Source organism: Morone saxatilis, unplaced genomic scaffold (genome assembly GCF_004916995.1).
Source record: "Morone saxatilis isolate NCDOM2014 unplaced genomic scaffold, NCSU_SB_2.0 Contig18, whole genome shotgun sequence".
NCBI lineage: Eukaryota > Metazoa > Chordata > Actinopteri > Moronidae > Morone > Morone saxatilis.
In genome coordinates this window covers 24,917,522-24,922,822 of record NW_023339740.1, presented here as the reverse complement: position 1 = coordinate 24,922,822, position 5,301 = coordinate 24,917,522, and the positions used below count along the sequence as shown (strand labels likewise).

Here is a 5,301-nt window from a genome sequence, read left to right as displayed (position 1 = left end):
TCCAAATCAGGAAGAAATAATCTAATTGTTTGATTTAAACGTCAGATAACTGGACAGGCAGAGGGCGGGAAAAGGCATTTAACTAATTACTAATAACTAATATTAACTAAATTAGTCTTCTGGATCTTTCATTGTTTTTCCTACAGTAGATTTTAATCCTCTGCCTTTAAACTAAACTTGGGTTGTGTGTTTGTTGTACTAATTGTACAAATAGAAAGTTTAAGTTTAATGTAATTCTCTTCTTTCTTTTCTGCTTGACGAGTTATTTCAGATCCATTTTTGCATTTAACCTCTTTCATGAACGTGGATCCCTGCTGCTGCTAAACGTTGCTTTATGTTCCCGATAAAGTTTGTATTTACACTTAACAAAGATATTTTTTTATAATACGACCTAAGATAATCTAAGATAAAACCAAGAGGAGAGGACCGTGAGTTACACAGTTTTGTTGCTGTAAAGTTTACTAAACTTTACTAAAATTAAGACACGTTAGCCTGTCTGCACTAGACAGAAATCAATTAGCATTTTATTTTATCTTTCAATTACTTTTTGAATTGATTGCTGTTAACTGTAGCAAAACACTAATTGTTTTAAAACAAGGACAATCTTTTAGTTAGCAGCATTGTTTGACGTGATTAGTATTGAAGTATGTAGCATATTGTTCAATAGGATATTATCTGTGACAGACGAGATGATACAGTAGAATATAACACACTTAATATTAATAGTCTCTCTGTGTGTCCAGTATGAAGTGTTTAGCCTAGCTTAGCACAATAACTGGAAGTGGGGGGAAACTGCTAGCCTAGCCTAGCTCATGAGATATTAATCTTTGTCTGGGTTAGATGTTAAACAAGGATTTTTAAAAATCTGCTCTGTGAAGGAAATTTAATTTGTGTTATAGGCTAATGTAAGAAAAGTAAAAGAACATAATACAGTAAAGACTAGTTTAAGTTTTAAATAAAGAAGTTTGATTCTGTCTTCAAAGCTGTCACAAATTTCACAGTTAATAAACATCACTTGTTCAGTGCTTTTTACATTGTGGGATAAATCAGACAACACAACTACAAAATGACACTAATTACTGAATTCCACAGTGAATTAAAGTCACATTTTACTGTTTAAAATCAGCAGTTTAAGGTGTTTTTATTAAAGGTTTTAATGTGATGATGTCTTGATAATTCCCATTTATGGTTGCATGAACTGGCATGACATTTGTTTTTGCATCCAAAGAGATTTTTCCACTGTTTTAAGAGCTGATAGGTTGGAATTAAAGTTACTTCTGATTGAACTCTCGGTTGTCTGACATGTTTATTGACACAGGGTTTTAATCATCGGCAGGTTGCAACTTTTAATATTTCTGACTCAAGTTTAATCTGTAAATATATCTTCACTAATTCATGTTAAATGTTCATCATTGATATATTGTGTATTTTCACTTCAAAGTGAGTTGGTTTTGCTAATATATCTTTTAATATTAACTTTATAATTTTTAACAGTTCAGCTGCTTTGTCTTAAATTTTGACATATTTAACAATATTTGATTTCCTGCATGTTAAATGCAATAAAAACACAAATACCCCTTTTAGTGAACTTCAGAGCTGTTATAAACCCCATATTTAGCATCAACACGCAACAATAAAGAATATCCTATAATCTATAACAGTGGTTCCCAACCTGGGGGTCAGGACCCCAAACTGGGTCGCCAAAACTTCACAGGGGGGTCGTGAGACCTTCTTGATTTTAAGGGTTGATAGAAAATCATAAGAAAATATACATAGTAGGTCGATATCTCAGCATTTCATTCATTTCTGTGAAGAAAACTAAATTATTTTTCCCATTTAGATAGTTTAGATAGTATCAGCTGGAGTAAAATGTTTCACAGAGCTCTTATTTAAAGTTAAAATTGGGAATTAGTATTATAACGAGGATCACAAACCTTCATTGATTCGTGACGGTGTATGTGTGTGTGTGTGAGTGTGTGTGTGTGCTGACCTACTCCCAGCAGGAATGTTAAGTATTGCTGTGGTTTCTCGGCCAGCGTTCCCGGGCAGTTACATCACCCAGCGGACTGTCTGACAGCCGCTTCCTGAACCATGAAAGAAAAACCAGAAAAGGATATTTTTAGTCCAAACTGAGACGAATGTGTTTGGTTTACAGGGTTTTATGTCCTTTAACAGCACCCAGTTTGATCAGGGGGCGTTCACAAACACTAATTCTGCACTTCCTCTGATTCTACCCACAGATGATGTTCAGTCCTGATATTGTTGGTTACAATTAGCGATATATTTAAAAATTTTATCCTTTGTCCGTCCAGTTTATAATAAAGTAAAAGTCACATCCTGATGGACGAACTTTACTGAATGATTTAGGAAACTTCAGGTGTTTTGTTTTCTTATTGAACTTAATGTGAGTGAATGAATCATCACTTCACCGTTCCTTTTCAGACACAAAGGAGAAACTATGATGGCCAAGAAATGCACAAAAATGCAAAATACCCTACAGCCAGTGTTTGGTTTGTGCATTCTGGGCTACCGTAGAAACATTGTGGTTCAACATGGTGGTGACCAGCGATGTCTGTACATATAAAAAGCTTATTTTATAATAACAAAAACATGACTATTCTTATATTCAGGTGATTATACACTAATGAAACATACCTACAAATATTATATTCTATTTCTGACAATAGATCCTCCTAAATGTTTCACACTGGAGCTTTAAGAAATGAACAAACAAATGCTCAATAGGTACATTAATATAACCATTATCATTTTATATAAACTTATCAAAGAAAGAGTTAATCATGAGAGAAGTTAAAGCCCCTCAAAACAAGGTTTAAAATCCAAGTATTTATGAATAAAAAAGCAACAATAATTATTTAAACCTGTAATAACAGTTTTTTTGGGGCACTTGGTGGCAGTTGAACACAACATTGACATAACAGCTTTTAATTTAATAGGCTAAACAGTTTACTTATTTACACCCCAACCAGTTACAGAACAACAGTATTAGTCATTTGATCTGTTTCTTTTAGGTCTGTGTTTGGTTTCAACCTCCTCGTGAGGAAAATATCTGTCTCTAGCTGCTAAATGCTCGACTATGTTCACCAGCTAGTCTCCAACAGTGTCCGTCTGCTGTTTGGTGCTGAGCATGTAAAGTGTGTTTTTAGAGCTTTTTAACAGCCTGTTGTGGTCATAAATGGCACTATGAGAATGTGAGAATGAACCAAAATAGGCCTAAAATTAGTGGACCGGACAAATAAACAATGAGCTGAAACTATAACACATTGTTCTTATATTGTCATTTGATACATTGTTATTATAAAAAATATTGATTATAGCTGCTTTAAAGTTCAAATAAAGAAAAACATCTTTACTTATTATTTATTAAGTCTGATAATCTGCTTCATAAACACAGGTTTGATAAAGTTTGACTGACTCATCGGTCCACCTCTCTTGGTTCAAACCAGAGAAAACAACAGTCAAAACAATAAATACAGAAACCTCTGATGTGAAATAATCTTTATCTTTGGGAGAAAGTCTTGTGTCTGTGATTGTTCACAGTAAAAAGCTGGTTGAGGAAAAGTGTTTAATTATGTTGTTGTTGTTTGTTTTATTCGTCTGTTTGTAGTTGAGACATACAGATGTTGCTGCCTGAACATCTGGAGCATCAGCACTGTAAATGTGAAGCTGTGTGGGTACAAAATACAGACTTCAGATGGTGGCGCCCTCATGTGGAGGAGCTACACAAACACACCAAACTGCCTTCTGTGCTTTATAGTTTCTGTCTGGACCTCCTCTCTCTCCGGCTCCTTCAGTCATTTACACATTTTCATACTCTGTTACCTCACTGTTGTCTTATATATAGTATTTTATCCTAGATTTTTATTTTATGTTTTCATATTTTTTTTATATTTTATATTGTATTTTTGGATATATTCTGCATATTGTGTATTCTATAGATATTTATAGTTATTTGTTGTGATTATTTTAATATATATTTCTGTCCACTTGCTGCTGTAACAAAATAATTTCCCCACTAAAAAGTGTTAAAGTATAAAGTACATCTAAAACATATTTTTATAGGAAAGTCTTTTGTGATATCTGACTTGTAATTCTCTGTGTTGCTGCTGTGTTGTTTTATTTATCTTTGAATCTCATATTTTAACTGTGTTTTGTTTGGTTACTTACATTTTATCTTTGTTGTTTTTATCAAAAAAAATTTTTGTCAAGCACTTTAAAACCTTGTTTAGATAAGTGCTATACAAATAAAGTTATTATCTATCATATCTGTCTATCTATTTATGATTCACACACTTCACACACACAGTTGATCATAGCTCCGACAGTCCCTGAACGCAGCGCGGCCCTGTCACTGTACTTTCCCTTTAAGTGCAGATGAAAGGTAGTTGTGTAATTTGGGTGAAAGAGGAGAAGGAGGAGCTGACTGAATGGAGGACAGCTTTATTTGACAGATCGAAGAGGACTCACACAGGTACGATGCTCCTGCTGATCCAGCTGATCAGAAACATTATCGATTATTAACATTATAATGAACATTAATGTGTCTTCACTTCAGCTGATACCCCGTCAGAGGCTTTATATCCTGACTGCAGTGTCCGGGTTGTGTGATCATGTTTGACATTATGTTCTCCAAACACGTTAAAATGACTCTTTACCAGGATACAAGTCTCTGTGTGTGTGTGTGTGTGTGTGTGTGTGTGAGGTGTTTTTATCTGCCGGTTGTTGAACCTTAAATATAAACATTTATTTTTAAACTATCAGGAAAGGGAAGTTGCGTCTTCGGCTCACTTTGACACACCTCCTCCTGGTTGCTATTGGCGACTCATTTTATGGGTTTTACACCTTTTATGTAACATAACTTTACTGCAGTGTCTCTTTTTTTAATTATTTTATTCCCAAACGGTCGCAACTCACTAACTTCACTTACTCTCAGTGGATGCAGTTTGACACCTGTGTTAATGTTCAGTCTGGATCTTACTGCAGTTCTTCTTCTTACTGCACTTTGGTCAAATATTCTCACCTCAACATCCAGCTTTTTGGAGTGTGAGTATAAATATAGTCTTTATATATATATATATATTTACATTAATATTGATAGTTTATATTAATATTATAGCTATTGTACACAAACTGACCACCCAAATATTTTGTGTGCATATTACAAGCAAGTCGTAATTTTGCTTTGTTTTATTAGTTCAAAGGCTTCCTGTAGTATTTATAAAAATAATAATATAATATATAATATGAATATTTAAAGCAGGCTGCTGTTTTTGTGAAATG

General features: G+C 33.8%; 1 protein-coding gene across 1 annotated transcript in view; it reads left to right on the top strand.

The window, feature by feature from the left end:
• The first annotated feature begins 4,415 nt into the window (after positions 1-4,415).
• Positions 4,416-5,301, top strand: part of LOC118328570 (monoacylglycerol lipase abhd6-A-like) — a 7,201-nt gene continuing 6,315 nt past the window's right edge. The window contains exon 1 of the mRNA XM_035662342.1: positions 4,416-4,492. The gene's annotated coding sequence lies outside the window, so the exon portion shown is untranslated. The remainder of the gene's footprint in view (positions 4,493-5,301) is intronic.